This window comes from Meles meles, chromosome 20 (assembly GCF_922984935.1).
Source record: "Meles meles chromosome 20, mMelMel3.1 paternal haplotype, whole genome shotgun sequence".
Classification (NCBI taxonomy): Eukaryota; Metazoa; Chordata; class Mammalia; order Carnivora; family Mustelidae; genus Meles; species Meles meles.
The window spans coordinates 45,609,000-45,627,478 of NC_060085.1; the positions used below are offsets into that span (position 1 = coordinate 45,609,000).

The 18,479-nt window shown below is 37.9% G+C and overlaps 1 protein-coding gene across 3 annotated transcripts in view; it reads left to right on the forward strand.

Annotated features, from left to right (window-relative positions):
* Positions 1–18,479, forward strand: part of CNTN4 (contactin 4) — a 961,173-nt gene that overhangs the window by 452,968 nt on the left and 489,726 nt on the right. The gene's annotated exons all lie outside the window — the stretch shown is intronic.

Here is an 18,479-nt window from a genome sequence, read left to right on the forward strand (position 1 = left end):
ATCTCCCGTTGGATTTGTAGGTGTTTGCAATGTTTAGATAAGCTATCTAGCTGATCTCCTGCTACCTGATGTAGTTTCAGGCTGCTACTTCTCCATCTTGATTCCTTCCCCCACCATGTTATCTTGAAGGCTATGAGAAGTCTTGCAATAAAGTGATCTGTCTACTTTGGCTTACTCAGTTTTACCAAACAGATGTGACCCTGGAATTTTGTTGTTGTTGTTGTTATATTAAGTCTTAAATGTATGAGAAAATCCATGATTTAGAAGCAAGTTATCAATCTGAAAATTTGACTACCATATAGGTCATCATATACAAACCTTTACTGAAATCTTTTAAAATCCAAAGCCCACTCACCAACTCTTGTCCAAAAAACTAGCCAGGGTGAAGTCTTAACTATCTGAACTAGTTATGAGTAATTTTCTGATTAGTCCTTTCTTAGGCTCTGATCATATTACTTCCTGCTGGCAATTTGAGCTCTTTGACTTTTTCTTCTGGTTAAATGCATTATTGTTTTTTCTAATTAATTTATTTGAGAGAGAGAAAAAAGTAGCAAGGAGAGGCAGAGGAAGAAGCAAACTGTCCTCTGACCCAGAAGCCCAATGTGGGGCTCCATCCCAGATCTCCGGAGTCATGACCCAAGCCAAAGGCAGACTTGCAACTGAGTGAGCCACCCAGGTGCCCCACATGCTTTATAGTTTAAATTAATTGAGCATATATTTACTGTGTGCATACATTCCAGACACAGCGATGTAAAGACTCTTTCTTTTTGGGGAATTCATAAGAGCAAAGAGGGATAAAGAGAAAAGTGAGAATATTATATGATAACTTCTCTAAAAAGAGGAATTTTTAATCCTGTCAAAGTACATATGAGAAGTACTAAGCCATAATTACAATGTCAGAGAAAGCTTCCACAGGATGTCTGTCTAAGCACATATTTCAGGCTAGTTACAGAGAAATTGGGAAGGAGCCGATACAAAGATACAGGGCAAGATTATCAGGCTTAACCAGCTAATGCACAGGTTGGCTCCAATGTGGCTATATACTGCAGAGATAAGTGGGAGTTGAATTAAACAGGTCTTTCCTCGTTCTGTAAAACTACTGAATGTAGGTGGAAAGTTGCAGAGAGTGGCTCAATCATATTCCACTCTGGTAATACAGTGGTACTGGAATGCAGAGAATGAACTGGAGGGAGCTGGTCTGCTCAGATGTGGGACTTTCCCTTCAGCTGTTTATAGCTTTCCCATGGAATCTACCATCATGACCTATTGCTCTAGATTCTTCCTTCAAGTCCATACCATGCAGCCAAGCCTCCTATGTTATATTAAGAAACCAAGAACTGGGTGATATTTTCCCCTGAAACCATCTGCTTGCTATTGGAAACACTAAACTGTCTTTTCGTTTGGGGTATTAGAAAAATTATAAGAAGTGAATAATAAGTGTTTTTAGAAAATTCAAATTAGACTTTGTTACCTATTTGTAGTTAGACAAAAATTGGCACCAAGAGACCAACCTGGTTGTTACACCTTAAAGAGATGATTGACTCTAAAGACAAACCTGGCCCTTTTCCTTAGCAACAGCAATTAACCTAGAAGAGCCTTTCCTTTGGTCTGTTTTAAGACAACAGAACTGGTGGGCATATAAATATATACAAATATAATTACACACCCTGCCTGTCCTTGTGCACCTGTACTGCTTACTTGCAAAGCATGAGGTATTTCTGGAAGTTCTCAATTAGAATGTAGCTTAATCTTGTGTTCAGTAAATAACAATATATGAAGTATGTCTGCTTTATCCAGCTTGGCACAGGGAAGTGCTTAAAAAGATGTGAGGGTTTCTTTTAATCCTTTTCTTTTATAGAAAAAATTATTTGGGGGACACCTGGGTGGATCAGGCAGTTAAGTGTCTGCCTTGGGCTCAAGTCATGATCCTGGGGTCCTAGGATCGAGTCCCATGTAGGGCTCCTTGTTCAGTGGGGAGTCTTCTTCTCCCTCTGCCTCCTTCTCCCTCTACCTGTTTCTCCCCCACTTGTGCTCTCTGTCTCTCTGACAAATAAATTTTAAAAAAATTATTTCGTGTGGACAGCTGGGCTCTGGGGTGTTATACATGTATACACGTGTATATAATATATATGAATTATATAGTACATATATATTTTATTCTGGCTATTTAACATTGTGTAGAGATGCAACTTCTGATGTCTAAGCTGAAGGCTGTGGAGTTTTTAATTAGGGGATACTGCAGATATGTTGGAGGATCAGGTGTTAAAAGCCATGGGACAAAGACATCATTTAAAGTTTGGGGCTTTGAATCAAACAGTTTCCATAGAGTCCATGATAATATCAACAAGAAAAAACACGATATATTTTACCTCCGTTTTTTTTTTTTCTTAGCTTTTATTACGTTGTTTATCATGGCTACCAGACACATTCCTCCCTTGTATGAATTCAGGAGAAAGCAGGGTGCAGGATCTCTTAGGAGAAATGGAAACCAGAACTTAGAAGTGATGGAAGTCTGCCGTTACAGTCTGATCCCTTGCCGTTGCCATTAGCCCCACTTGAGTTCAGAACAGTGTTAAAGTACATAAAAATATTTATTTCTGGTTGGTAAACCTTTGTCTTCCTTGCACTCATCAGATATTTGGATGACTCTGTCATTGTATTTATGCAAGCTGTTCTTTTCCATCCATCAAGGATACTGTTTTCCAAGGAGTTTTTCCATATTCCTCTAGTGGAAGTTCCATAAGGCAACCTGAGGTACAAACTGAGCCTGAAATGTGATGTGTGGAAAAGTCAGATAAAAGCTTATGCATATTCACAGTTACATAAACATAAGCATCGAGGGGACACATTTCATCTTTTTTTTTCCCCCTACTTGAAAATATTGTCCTGAAACTCATAGCTGAGATGTAGTAAGTGAAGGGTTGAGAGGCAATAAAATAAAAACTTGAACTGTGTGGGCATGGACTTAAATAAAACACTTGGAACTGAGTTTTCCTGAAGTAACTTCAACTATTTAAATCTGTCTTTGGTCCTTTGCCTCTTCTCTGAAACAGCTCAGTCTCAGAATTTAAGTTGTCTCTAATCAGAATTCTTCTCTAAAATCTTTTTGTAGGTAACAGCTACCTCTTAGTTTCCGTAGGTAACTGAATCACATTTCCTTGTACCAACAACATGCCTAGACTGCCAATTTAAGGAGCGAGTTTTATATCATGAAAAAATGTATATAGTACTACAGCTATTCCCCTTTTCATATTTTTCTCCTCTCTTTATATAGATCTTATTTTTTTTTTTGCAAAAAGCTCACAATGATAGTAAATGGGAAATAAAGCAAAAACCTGCATGCTATTTTTTAGCATATAAGAAGTATGGAATTGTGGCTCTATTTATTTATTTATTTATTTATCATTAAGAAATAGAAGAAAAGCCTGGTTCTCTCTACACCTTAATTTGACTATTCAGCAGTCTCATACCAATTAAATTGTCACAAAGTAACAACACTGACAATATAGCTTGCAGCCTGGGCATACAGACATAATTTTTTTTCACGCAATTTTTCTCTGACCATTGTGTCTTTTATGAGCAAACTTTTATGATCTTTGAACTTCATCTAGAAATGATGTTGCAGACCATAAATATAACATATACACTGGTATGGTACATGCACATTTCTTTCTAGGAAGATAGATCCACTGTTGTAAAGAGAAAAAAAAGAAAAAGATTTTTTTCTGAAGTCTGATTCTGAGTGTGGGCTTTATTTTGAAATAATTATAAACTTAGGGAGAAGTTACCAGAAGTGGTACAAAGTTCTTGTGTGCCTTTCCCTCTGGTTCTTCTAATTACCTTACATACCATAATAGAGCAACAAAGACCAAGAAATTGACATGGGTACCAATCAGGTAGGTAAACGACAGGCCTCGTTTGATGTGCACTTGTTTCTCTACTAATATCCTGTTTCTATTACAGGATCTGACCCAGAATCCCATATGGTTTATAGTATTCACTTCCCTTTAGCATCCTTCAGTTCCATGACAGTTCCTTACTCTTTGGTTGCCTTTTGTGATTTTGACACTTTTGAAGACAACTGCTCAGTTATACGACAGAATCCAACACAGTTGTCTTGTGTTTTCTCGTGATTACAGTGAGGTTAGGCATTGTTGGCAAAGCAAACCACAGAAGCATACTGTGGCCCTTTTAGTATACCACTTTCAGAGGCTGCACGAGGTCAGTATGACTTCTCATTGGTGACATTAGCCTTGATCATTGGTTAAGAGTAAGTCAGCTGAGTTTCTCTGCTGTAAATTAATATTTTCCCCAGTATTAACTTTAGACACAGACATATATTTTTAATGTATTAAATATTATATAGTCACCATACTCTTTTATGCCCCAATATCCCTTCCTAAAAACCATTATGCAGGAACCTAACTTTCATCGCAACTGGTGTACTAAGAATTAATGCACTGTCCTTGGGAGATTCTCAGATAAAAGCCACTTTATAGCTGGAAATGATCACTCTATTGCATTTTAAATAAGAACATAAATAGAATGGCTAAAAGTAAATTGGCAGCATGTGCTCATTTCACACCCAGAACTACAGGACATCTGTTATATATGTGACAGGCCAGACCTGAAATCTGGTTTTCCCAGAACCAAATAGTGTTTGCCCAGTTTGACCTAAGTCAGCCTAATTAAGCAAAGAACACATCAATCACGTGCTACCTATTTTGGCTATGAAACTAACTGATTGGATAACTACCCTTTGATAAGGAGAATAAAAAAAAATTTTAAAACAGTCACATTCACAGTTTCTGCTGCTGATACAAGAGGGGGAAAAAAATCCCCTAGCATGCTAATGATTCTGCATCCACATGCTATAATTATCATTAGTGTGCATCTGATGCTTAGGTATCCCCACCAGTGCAGAGAAAGACAACCTTTGCAAAGAGGTTTACCAACATCATACTTTAGTTTTCCTTTGAATGTCAGTGCTATCCTCCCTGACATAATATGCTGAGAGGAAATTGGCCACTTAGAGGTCCAGAGAAAGCAGGAGAAGGAATACCAGAGAAATAAGTCTCTCACATTCCTCTCCAAGCTTCAATTTCCTCTTTGACAAATGGCAATTATTATATACCTACCTCCTCAAGTTATTGTGAGGATTAGATCATCTATATAAAATTTTGGATAGTAACTGACACATAGTAAGTACTCAAGAGAAAAAACAGCTTGTCATTTTATCACTCGACCATTTTTCGTGCCTGAGGTACAGATTTCAGTGCAAAAGAGAAGAGAATGCAGGTGATTGCTTACTTAAATTGTTCTGTTTAATAAGCAGGAACTTCTGGTAAACATTCTTTACCAAACAAGAATTCAGAAGAGTTTGTCAAATGATATAGAGACATCCTATCTCTACATGCAGTCCCAGAATGAAGGACAATGTCAGTGAAGTGTGCGTTGCGGGAAATTAATCTGTTCTTCAAGAAAATAAGTCCATGGGAAAATAAACAGGAAAATGCACTAGAATACAAGTTCTATGATAAGATTTCTTCAACTTTATTATGATGTCCAGTGCCTAGCACCATGCCAGACATACTGCAGGTGTTCCACAAATATTTTTTTCAGATGAATGTTCTAATATAGTATTTTTTCTAATGTAGTATTTATTTCCCTAAAAGGCTAGCACAGGATCTAGAATGTACAACTTATCTTTGCAGGGGATGGAAAACTATGAATATCATCACTACACCGAAGAGGAGGATGGTGGGTAGTTTCATGTCCCGGGACTCTATGTATTATAGAGAGATTTCTTTTTTTTTTCTCTTTTTTTTTTAAAGATTTTATTTATTTATTTGACACAGAGAGAGAGATCACAAGTAGGCAGAGAGGCTGGTAGAGGGGGAGAGGGAAGGAGGCTCCCTGCCAAGCAGAGAGAGCCTGGTGTGGGGCTCAATCCCAGGACCCTGAGATGAAGGCAGAGGCTTAACCCACTGAGCCACCCAGTTGCCCCTATAGAGAGGTTTCTAAGTTTCCCCTAGGTAACACAAAACCTTTACTAAGGTTGTTATTATGTTGATAACAATTTTAAACATATTAGCTCATATAGTTCTCAGTGAACTTCTTCTTCTTCTTTTTTTTTTTTTTAAGATTTTATTTATTTACTTGAGAGAGAGAGTACACAAGTGACTGTAGGGGCTGAGGGAGAGGCAGAAGCAGGGTCCTCACTGAACAGGGAGCCAGACTTCAGCGTGGATCCCAGGACCCAGAAATCATGACTTGAGCATAAGGCAGATGCTTAACTGAGCTACCTAGGCACCCTTCTGTGAACTTCTGAAGTAGGTGGCAGTGTCTTCATTATAGAGATGAAAAACTGAAGGGTCAAAAATAACTTTTATAAAACAGTTCAGATATTTGATATAAAAACTGAGATTTGGGGGCGCCTGGGTGGCTCAGTGGGTTAGAGCCTCTGCCTCCGGCTCTGGTCATGATTCCAGGTCCTGGGATCCAGCCCCGCTTGGGGCTCTCTACCTCGCGGGGAGCCTGCTTCCCCCCCCCCCCCCGCCTTCCTCTCTGCCTACTTGTGATTTCTGTCTGTGAAATAAATTAAAAAAAAAAAAAAAGTCTTAAAAAAAAAACAAAACAACAACTGAGATCTTAGGTCCGTTGTTGAGAACTTAGGTCTGTTTCCAAAACCATGCATACTCCTGACTTAGAATACTACACTTTCTTGTTTGTCTACTCTTCGAACACCCTTAAAGTACTGTGTTACTTACTTCCCCAAAGAATAAAATAAACTTTACGAGGGCAGATTCTGTTTGTCTTACTCATGGCTATATCATATGGCATGCCAGTTACTTGAAGCATAATTAATAATTTGAATAAAGGAGAGAGTGTAAAAGATCTTAGTCCCTTTATTTTTATAGCCTATCATTATTTGTACATTTATGTTTGCAATCTTATTTCTACTTCTAATTAAGTAGATGCAGACTAACTTTTAAGCTATCGGATATCTGATTCGGTTGTCCAAGCAATCAGCAAGCTGTGCATAGTGATGAATATACTGGTAAGCTTTACTTTCCCACTAAGTGCATCCAAGTAAAAGCTCTCAAAGTCATACGGTTCTTGCCACTTTAAATCTGACACCTAATGTATTAGGTATTAGAGTGTTTTGTGCTTACCTTTAGCTCTTCTTTAGTCTAGGTGATTAAAAAATGCCTGTTGCTGTCTGTATGTGCAGCATGCTTCATTAACAGTGATTTATTTGGGAGTTTAGCAGAATTGGCACTCTGCAGCACACCAGTGGGCAGAAGGAAAACAAACGTGAGATGGTTGCTAAGAAACCCAGCCTGCTGGGATGGTCGGAGCCTTTAAAAAGTTTGCAAAGTTGACTTCCCATTACCCAGAAAGCAAGACTGAGACTGGAGTCTGTGAGAAGATTCATTTCCCCCAAACTACTTCCATACACCCTTCTTTAATGCTCAGGAGACAATCCAGTGTAATCATGGGTTTTCCCCATCGGTACAGTGTACTTTTCTACATCCATAGTCTCGGGAAGCCAAATGTTTCACTGCTTGCTCATCTTCTTTTCCCAGCAAGTTCACTTACTCAAAAGCCATGCTCACCTTTTTCTAGCAAAATCCACTTATAAATGTTTTCTCTTATATTCTTTTCAATAACCCTGTATCATCCCTGTCACTTTACCAAAAAGAAAAGGGAGGCCAACGGAGGTTGAATGACTTGCCCAAGGTCAACAGGTAAATGGTAGAACTGGGATTTGAATCTAGCTTTTGTAATTCTAAAGCCACTGTTTGAACCACCATGAGAAAGGGAAAGACATTTTTAATTTTACTTGCAAGCTATATTGATTTTGTTGTGTCTACTTGAAATGTTATGTTGAAAAGATTCAGGGACTGCCCTTGGGCTAAGCAAGGAAGAGTGCCATACTAAATTAGCTTGCTTTCCATAGGAATGGGAAGGAAGAATGGAGGTGCCATGTATTTTCCTATCTTCAGCTATGAGCTACTTTTGTTTTTGTTTTTATTGTAATGAGAGTGTACTAATATGGGAATGCCATTGTAAGGGAAGGATGAAATATCTGAGAAGCAGTCTAAATAAGGGGAAAACACCACTGTATATTTTTTACATGCTACAATTTCCTGTTCTTCTAATAAGCCTGCATTGTAACTATTTGGGAGAATTTCCACATAGGACTTAAATATCTACACTCTGAAGTCGAACTTTCAGGGTTCGTTTCAAGGGTGATGTAAATATTCTCTATCTTGTTGGTAGTGGCAATTGTATGACTGCATAAGTTTTTGAAACCTCATCAAACTTTACACTGAAAATACTGTAAATGAGCATATGCAAAATATACTTCAATAAACTTGCAGGGGGTGGCATTTAGAGTTCATGCCCTGTCCCTATTATAACAGTTCTAACAAGGGACAGTTTATTTAACCCTTAAAATGAAAATAATATTGTTCACCTTAATGGGTTCCTCTTTAAAAAAAAAAGTTTATTTATGTATTTGTGTTTTTACTTATTTATTTATGAGAGAGAGAGAGAGAAAATGTGCATGCCATGTGCACAAGCGAAGTGGGTTAGGGAGCAGAGGGAGAGAGAGGGAGATCTTAAGCAGGCTCCATGCCCACTGCAGAGCCCAACTCAGGAATCGATCTCACAACCCTGAGATCATGACCTGAGCCGAAATCAAGATTTGGCCACTCAACTTTCTGAGCCACCCCGGTGCCACTTAAAGGGTTGTTTTAAGAGGTGTCTGGGTGCCTCAGTGGGTTAAAGCCTCTGCCTTTGGCTCAGGTCATGATCCCAGGGTACTGGGATTGAGCCCCGCATCAGGCTCTCTGCTCAGCAGGGAGCCCGCTTCCTCCTCTCACTCTCTCTCTCTGCCTGCTTCTCTGCCTACTTGTGATCTCTGTCTGTCAAATAAATAAACAAGATCTTTTTTAAAAATAAGGGGGATTTAAAAAAAAAAAAAAAAAAAAAAAAATAAGGGGGATTTGTTTTAAAAATGAGATGAGTTAGTTTATAAGAGACTACTAGGTAGTAAGTACTCTGTAGATGATAATGTTGTTTATCATTTCCTTTGTTATTTTGTATTTTATTCTACCATTACACTGCCACCAACATTAATAGCTTAATCACATAGGCTTTTTTTTTTTTTTTTTTTTTTTTTTTTTGTGAGAGAAGGCATGTGTGTATGCATGAGCACACAGGCACAGAAGGGTTGGAGGAGGGGCCGAGGGAGAGGGAGAGACAATCTTAAACAAGCCCCCACACCCAGCATGGAGTGTAGGCTCGATCTTACGACCCTGAGATCGTGAGCTGAACTGAAATCAAGAGCCCAGAGCTTAACAGATCAAGCCATTCAGGTGCCCCTAATCATATATACTTTTATGTTAAGGAACAGACATGTTGCTTTAACTACACAAGTTGTACTGAAAACCCACAAATATATAAACTGTATATAGATAGATAATTACATAATATACATAATATATATAATTACAGTTTTGAATACATGGCTTTCATGATAGAAGATAGGCCCCATTTCCATTTGTTTTTCAACTGAATCATAAAAGTGATCAGTATCTAAATGTAAATAAAAACTTATTAAAATTGGTGGACTGTAAGATGTATTTAAACATATTAAAAGTGTTAGATATAGTAGAATGTTTAGGATGAATTTGTGATAGATACTTGGAAACCTAAGCAAATAAAGAGGAAATTATTAACTCTAAAAAAATCCCAACTAACACAAAAAGGAAATAAAAACAGTATACTCTGGGACTTAGTTGAAAAGGCATGTGTGCATGTGTGTCTATCATTAGGACTGATTGTATAAGAGAGCTGAATTATCATGATCTATAAAATAAGCTAATAATACATTAAACCCCCATATCAAGAAATAGTAGTTTAAGCTAACTTGTTTTCTCTGAGAAGTAGTTCCCTCCAGGGAGCAGGAGTAAGTATTTAAGCTATGTTTATGTATTACTTTAATAAAAGTAAAGAATAAGTAAAGCTTGAACAGTAGTACAATAAGTGATTATTTAGTGGAGGCTATGAACAGTGAATATACATTTGTGGCGCAGGATTTAATTTCCAGTAATAGCATCATACATAGAATTTAATTTTTGTGTTTTTTTGGTACACATGTAACTTTTATTTTTTTTGCAGTGTAATATTAGTCTCAGGTGTATAATATAGTGATTCAGCATTTCCATACATCGCCTGGTGCTCATCACAAGCGCCCTCCTTAATCCCTAACATCTATTGAACCCAAACCCTCATCTTCCCCCTCCTGGTAATCATCAGTTTGTTCTTTTTTCTTTTTTTTAAGATTTTATTTATTTATTTGACAGAGAGAGAGATCACAAGTAGGCAGAGAGAGAGAAGGAAGCAGGCTCCCTGCTGAGTAGAAAGCCCATGCGGGGCTCTATCCCCAGGACCCTGAGATCATGACCTGAGCCGAAAGCAGAGGCTTTAACCCACTGAGCCACCCAGGTGCCCCCATCAGTTTGTTCTTTATCATTAAGAGTATGCTTCTTGATTTGTCTCTCTCTTTTTTTCCTCTTTGTCCATTAGTTTTGTTTCTTAAATTCTATGTATGGGTGAAATCATACAATATTAATCTTTCTCTGACTGACTTATTTTGCTCAGCGTAATACTCTCTTGTTCCATCCGTGCTGTTGCAAATGGCAAGATTTCAGTTACTATGACTGAATAATATTCCTCTGTGTGTGTGTGTATGTGTGTGTGTGTGTGTGTATGCATGCGTGTGTGTGTGTTTATCACACCGTCTTTATCTATTTATCTTTTCTGGACTTCAAGTTATATTACAAAGCTACAGTAGTCAATAGAGTATCCTATTGATACAAAAACAGACAATAAGCACTTAGATTGATACAAAAGAAAGTCCAGAAATAAGCCCAGAAGTAAACTATTGGTGGACACTTGGGCTGCTTCCTTATCTTGGCTATTATAAAAAATTGCCCCTATAAACATAGGGCTGCATGTATCCCATTGAATTAGTGTTTTCGTATTCTTTGCTGGATTATAGGGTTGTTCTGTTTTTAACTTTTGAGGCATCTCTACACTGTTTAATACAGTTCCTGTATCAGCTTGCATTCCCACCAACACTGCGGAAGTGTTCCTTTTTCTCCAAATTCTTGCTAATACTTGTTTCTTGTGTTGTTGATTTTGGCCATTCTGAGAGGTGTGAAGTGATAACTCATTACAGTTTTAATGTGTACTTCCGTGATTGTAAATGATGTTGAACATCTTCTCTTGTGTCTGTTGGCCATCTGGATGTATTCTTTGGAGAAATGTCTGTTCTGGTCTTCAGCCCATTGTTCTTTGGGTGTTTATTTGTATATATTGTTTTATGTATTTTGGATATTAACCCTTTATCAGGTAAGTCATTTGGAAATATATTCTCCCATTCTGTAGATTGCCTTTTGCATTTGTTGGTTGTTTCCTTTGCATGCAGAAGCTTTTTATTTTGAAGAAATCCCAGTAGTTTTTTGTTTTTTTGCTTCTTGTTTGTTTTTTACTTTTGTTTCCCTTGCCTCAGGAGACAGATCTAGAAAAAAAGTTGCTATGGCTGTTGTTAAAGAGTACTGACTGTGCTCCTTTCCAAAATTTTTATGGTTCAAGCCTCACATTTATGTCTTTAATGTATTTTGAATTTATTTTTGTGTATGGCATTAGAGAGTGGTCTAGTTTCATTCTTCTGCGTGTCCAGTTTTCCCAACACCATTTGTTGAAGAGACTATTCTTATTCCATTGGTTATTCTTTCCTGCTTTGTTGAAGATTAACTGACCACATAATGGTGGGTTTACTTCTGGGTTTTCTATTCTATTCTATTCTGTTGATCTTCATGTTTATTTTTGTGCCAGTACCATACTATATTGATTATTACAGCTTGGAAATATAACTTTAAGTCTAGAATTTTGATGCCTCCAGCTTTTCTTTTCTTTTTCAAGATTGCCTTGGCTATGTGGGTCTTTCGTGGTACTATACACATTTTAGAATTGTTTGTTCTAGCTCTGTGAAAAATGCTGTTGGTATTTTGATAAGGATTGCATTAAACATGTAGACTGCTATGGATGGTATAGATATTTTAATAATATTTGTTCTTTAAATCCAAAAGCATGGAATATCTTTCCATTTCTTTGTGTTATGTTAAATTTCTTTCATCATTTTGTAGTTTTCAGAGTGCAGGTCTTTTACCTATTTGGTGAGGTTTATTCCTTAGTATCATAATATTTTTTAAAGATTTTATTTATTTATTTGATAGACAGAGATCACAAGTAGGCAGAGAGAGAGAGTGGAGGAAGCAGGCTCCCCGCTGAGCAGAGAGCCAGATGCAGGGCTCGAACCCAGGGTTCTGGGATCGTGATCTGAGCCAAAGGCAGAGGCTTTAACCCACTGAGCCACCCAGGTACCCCAGTATCGTAATATTTTTGAGCGGCATACATAACATTTAAAAGCAGCACATCTCCTACAACTTTGCTGGATGGAAACATGGTGTAATCTGAGAAACGGTGAGGTGTCTGGTGATGACAAACCATGGTGAGTGCCATTCATTTGACTAATTATCTTCCAAATGCACAACTGTTCTCTGATATGATGATACAAGTCAGGCTTTCATGCTTCCTTAGAAGCAATCTAGTTCACCCTCTTTTATTGGTCGAGAAACTTGGCCAGCAATTAAATAACAACACTGAGTCAGTAACCCAGTTATGCTGAGTCTCAATCCAGGGATCCTTTGAAATACTGCACTGTAATTCTTGGGACTGCTTTGGTTTTTTGAAAAATGTCTCCCCAGTAGCAAAGTGTACAGGTCCAACATCAAAGCAGATTAAAGTTTTATAGGGAAAAAGTATACTGAGAAAGTGATAGTGGGTATATATTCTAAGAAACTTTAATAAAAAATATTTGAAAATTATAGAACTTTCTTTGCTCTCAGAATGCAGAGATACATCTTTCAGTGACTGAAATGATGAGATATTGGCTTCCTTGGTTTTATCGCTCAGGATGTCTGCCTAATGAAATTATCATATTTCTGGTTAGAATTACCACAAGTTGTAGACACTGTTTTGTCCAAAAAAGTCTTTAAAAATGGGGAAAGTTGTCCACTTTAAGCTACCCTCTATAACTCTTCAGTGTCTTCTCTAATGAGGTCTTATGATGGAAATAGAGTCCAAATCAGCTATCTGGTAGGCAAGTACAGTCTAAATAAGGGATTGCATCTTATGCTATCCACCTCTTGGTAAATAGGTGGCATTTTCCAAATGTATTATCCAGGCTCTTTATAACTTTTCTTCTTCTTTTTTAAAGATTTTATTTATTTATTTGACAGAGAGCACAAGCAGAGGGAGTGGGAGAGAGAGAAGCAGGCTCCCCACTGAACAAGGAGCCCGATGTGACTGTGGGGCGGTGCTTTATGTAGGGTTCCATCCCAGGACCCTGGGATCATGACCTGAGCTGACTGCAGACTTTTAACTGACTGAGCCACCCTGGTGCCCCTCTTTTCTTCTTTACACTGTTCTCTCTGTTCTTTGAGATGCTTGGGACAAGAAGTCCAATGAAAAAAAGTAAGCAAAACATGTTTTCTCACCATTCCTAAAGAAGACTCGTTGCAGTCTCCACAGAACCAGCGAAGACATCAGGGAAATAGAAATGGAAATGTGTCTCTTCTAGTACATAGAGTAAAAGGCTGGTGCAGAAGAAAATCTAGTAAGCTAATTAGATTGATATGATAAAAATTTTCACTTGTCAGAAAGAACCTGTAGGCTAGCTACCATAACCATAGAAATTATAGATTATATATACAACTCATTTTACATATAAACTAACTTGTATCGTCTGCAGTCTTTTCTACCTGATGAGTTGCTGTGCCCTTGTGGGCAGAGACCTTGACCTTGACTCTTTTCATTCTGCATATTACCATTTGAATAATGAGCACTCAGTAAATATCTGTTGACTGATTGAAATTTAAGATTTGACTGTATGCCATTTTCCCTTGAAATGATTGGCAGATTGCTTTCTAAGGAAGCCAGATTTCTCTATTGCTTTCAGTTTTGTTCACTGCTTCCCCACCATTGTGATTGACTGCACACCTCATTAGCTAATTGTGGAGTTAAAAAATGCTCAACTATACAACTGGGAAATGTGGATGATCCTTTTTAAAATTCCTGCCTTAAGAATGGACGCACTCTAAATAATAATTAGTAAGAAAACAAATGTTCATGTTGCTCTTACAGTGGGAGAGAAAGGAACTTACATTTGCACTGGCACAAGAAGATTGTGAATTAACACTAGCAGTAGGTAGCTTTCTGACTAGGTCTCAGCTCAGAAACTGCATTATAAATATGACACAGATTCTGCACTATTACATGCTGGCATCTGGTTTCATTTCTGAAAAGGACAATGTGAAAAGCAGATTTGGAAAAGAATCACCATCAGAACTTTATGTCATGTTTTAAAAGACACAGGTTTATTTACATTTCTGTCACTGTGGTAGAAAAGAGCACAGAACTTCAAGTATGAAGACATAGATTTGAGTACTGGCTCTATTGATGAAAAGACATTTGCTCTTGGACAACTTCCACAGCCTCGCACAATCTAATTGCCAAAGCTATAATTTTATAGAGGATAGTGTTGATGCCTGACCTTCAGGGTCCTTATGAAGGCTAAATAAGAAAGGAATTTAAAAGCATGTGGCATGTGCACAAGGATGTTAGTTACATTTGTTCTTTCATTTACATACCAACCATTGACTGCCTAGTCTGTGCCATACACTGTCCATGTGCCTCTTAAATAAAAGGGAATAAAGCAATGATTATTTACCTTCATTAGATTTAAATTCCATTTGGGGAGAAGATTTTAATTTCCATCTAAACAATAATAATGACTAATACTTATTTTCCAAAAAAAAAAAAAAAAAGTCAATTGACCTTCCAGTACACTTATGTCCCCAATCTATAGATGAATATGTTTACAAAGACTATGTGGTTTTCCCAAGTCATGGGCAAAACCAGGAAGAAAGAACTCACTGTGCTTGATTCCAATTCCAGTGTTATTCCACTCTGCCTTCCTGCCTTGAGGCCCTGAAAACTTTGTTGTATATTGGAAGAATACTTAGTAATTAGAAATGTAGTTAAATTTGTTGACCAGAGGAAAAAAGCAAAGAAGGAAAACAGATATCCTATACTTCTGGGATAGCATTTAAAGTAGATCTCCATACACATAAATCAACTTTTTTTTTTTTTTATGATTTTTTACGTCCTTTCCCTGTTTAAAGTCATTCCCCTAGTCATCTTCGCTTTCAGATTCAAGTCCAAATTCTTTAATATACATTCAAGGCAGTTTGGCTATCAGGCCACTAACTTAATTGTGCTGTGCTATTTTTAACAAGGATGGCAACAAAGTATCAAAGACCTGTCCTCAGTGCCTTCCATAAATTGTCACTAATTCTTTCAGGAAGCCTGGGAGACAGGTATGATTGCCATTATTTTACAAATGAGCCATGTAGCCAGGGAGTGCGAGGTCCAGGATTAGAGCACAAGTCTGACTCTTCAGGCTTTGCTGCTGTCATTATCTTGTATTGCCGTAAAGAATACACTAAGTTCTCAGCTTTCTGGTCTGTGTTGTCCTCATCCAGTTGGCTTAGAATTTCCTTCCTCCCTCTTATTTATCCTTTAATCTCAGATGAACTGTTTAGGACCATTGGAGAGCCTTCTTGAAACCGCAACTACCCCCAATTCAAATAGATGATGTTCTTTCGCATCCTTAACACCTTGTACTTAATAGACTTTTTTATATGCCTTGCACTGAATTTTAATGACTGCTTTAGTCCCCTCAGTGTCAAGCCAACAGTGAGCTTCTTGAGGACAGGGCCCTTTAACCCTACTACCTCTGCACACCCGGCACCTTTTACTGTTTCTGTTGCACAATAAACAAATGTACTGACTTGTTAGGCTGAATTAGAGCTACTTAGATAACAATAGCATTGTAAATTAGCAGAGTCCTAAATCAAATAATGCTATGATCAGATCCTGCATGGAGGGTCTTAGAAACCAGGACTCTTAAAGGGGAATTGAATCCTGCTTAATTTTTTTTTAAATTTTATTTATTTATTTGCCAGAGAGACAGCACAAGGAGCGATACCAGCAGGCAAAGGGAGAAGTAGGCTCCCCCAAAAGCAAGGAGCCTGATGTGGGTCTGTATTCCAGGACCCTGGTATTCATGACCAGAGCCAAAGGCAGAAGCTTAACTGACTGAGCCACCCACGTGTCCCATGAATCCTGCTTTTTCTTAAGTACTTTATAGGGAGATCTTTGGTATTACTATCAGAATATCAAAACTGTTCAAAGGATTGAAGGCTAGAGGAGTTTTGTTCTGTTTAGCATTTTGTTAAAATATCCTGAGAGTTCTCAGTTAATCTCCTTCTGGCTCAGCCAGAGAAGCAACCAAGTCCTCTTTCATTGTGTGGCCTCCTCTCTAGAATTTATGAGTCTAATTCTTGGGCAAGGTCTCAAAGTTAGTGCTGAGTACACTCTCTTTTGCTATAGCCACCTTAGGATAAACCAGGGAGAGCTCTGAGCTGCAGGGGAGATCTATTACCACCATAACTCTTGGCTCATCCTGCAGCTTTCTTTCTGGCTTTAGCAGAAAAACTGAAATTATGAAACTTTGTATCCTGTACCATAGTCCCACATGAGATTCATGAATCTTCAGCTCCGTATAGAAAACCTGGTTCTCTGACACAACTGCCCACTAGACAAATTACTGTCAATGACCTTACCTTACCTGAATGTAAATAAAAGCCAATAGGGTTCTTGAATTCCTTCATCCTTAAAAATCTACAGCTCTTAACACACACTGTATATAGCATCATATCATGAATTAAATCTTTATCATGAAATAGGATACATTTCCTAAGCTAATTTTAATTGCTTCAAGAAACTGCTTAACATTGTAGATCAATCCCCAGGTCTGAGATGACATTTCCCTCTCAAAATTAATTATTAATACCCTGATCATTTGCTTAAGACATTAATAGTTTTCATTGATCAGCACATCCTGTTTATCTAAAATGGCCTAATCACCATGCATGTCAGAAAAGTATCTGAACATATCCAATTAGAGATGCTGCCTGCTTTCAGCCACATCAGCAGATCAGAAGTTAAGAGTCCCTTTTGTCTTCACAATATATTAGTCTAGCTTTATCAGAAACTGAGCTATTTAAGGGCACAAAAGAAAGACAAGTTTTCTAATGATGGTTCTCCACTTTCTATTAGCTTTCTGGTAAACATAAAGGCTTCTCAGTAACCACGCAGTATTAATTAATGCTAAGAGCCCTTGATTAATGAGCTTGTGATGTTCCATGTTTTTATGTGAGCCTGTGTTCCATCACGGTGTTTTCCTTATAAGTGGGGGTGAGATGAGAAGCCACAGGTTATTATTAGGATAAAAATATTGGATGTATAGTAATAATACTATCTAGCATTTGTGTGGCACTGTATAGTTTTCAAAAAAAAGTTTCATTTACTTGGCAAGAAGGTATCCTTGAGACAAGATGGGATCGGGAGGGAGACAAACCATAAGAAACTCTTAATCTCACGAAACAAACTGAGGGTTGCTGGGAGGTGGGGGGGTGCAGATAGGGTGGCTGTGTTATGTACACTGGGAAGGGTATGTGCTATGGGGAGTGCTGTGAACTGTGTTTAAGTCTGATGATTCACAGACCTGTACCCTGGGGGCAAATAATACATTATACGTTAATTTAAAAAAGAAGAAGAAGAAGAAGAAGAAGAGAGGATGAGGTGTATACCCAAAATCATGCAACTAGTTATAGCCAGAATTGTAAAGAGAATTTGAGACTCCTAGTTTCCTAGCTTTCCTATAAATAGGATAAATAGGTAGTATCCTTCTCATCTTTTAGACCCCAGTGGGAGCTCTTCTCCTTTATGATATTTCCTAGGCCAGAAAGTCTCTCCCTTCCTTCACAATGGCATATTGTATTGCAGTTTTATGAAATGTGGGTAACTGCCCCCAGTTAGTAGGAGTCGGAGATCCTTGAGACTAGGTCTGGTTGTCTGCATTTTGGGAGGTCCAGTGCCTCATCCAGTGTCTGGAAAGCAAAAGGTGCCCCATATATGTGTAAATACATGACTTGCTGCCAGTACGGAGGGAGAAGGGATGGGTAGATGAAAGCAAGTGCAGTCAGAGTTCTGTTTTCTAAGGCACCTGACAATAATTTGACATTGTTTGGCTCACACATTGTTTAAGAAAATATTTTGAACTGATTTTCAATATTTAAAAATGGGAGATTTTCAAAATACAATCATATTTAAATTTTTTTCTTTGAAAAGTTATAAGTGGTCTTGTGGTCCTGGGTCTGTGCCCCATATGTTAGCCATCAGCTTGAGCTAAGGAGCACCTACCCCCTTCAGAC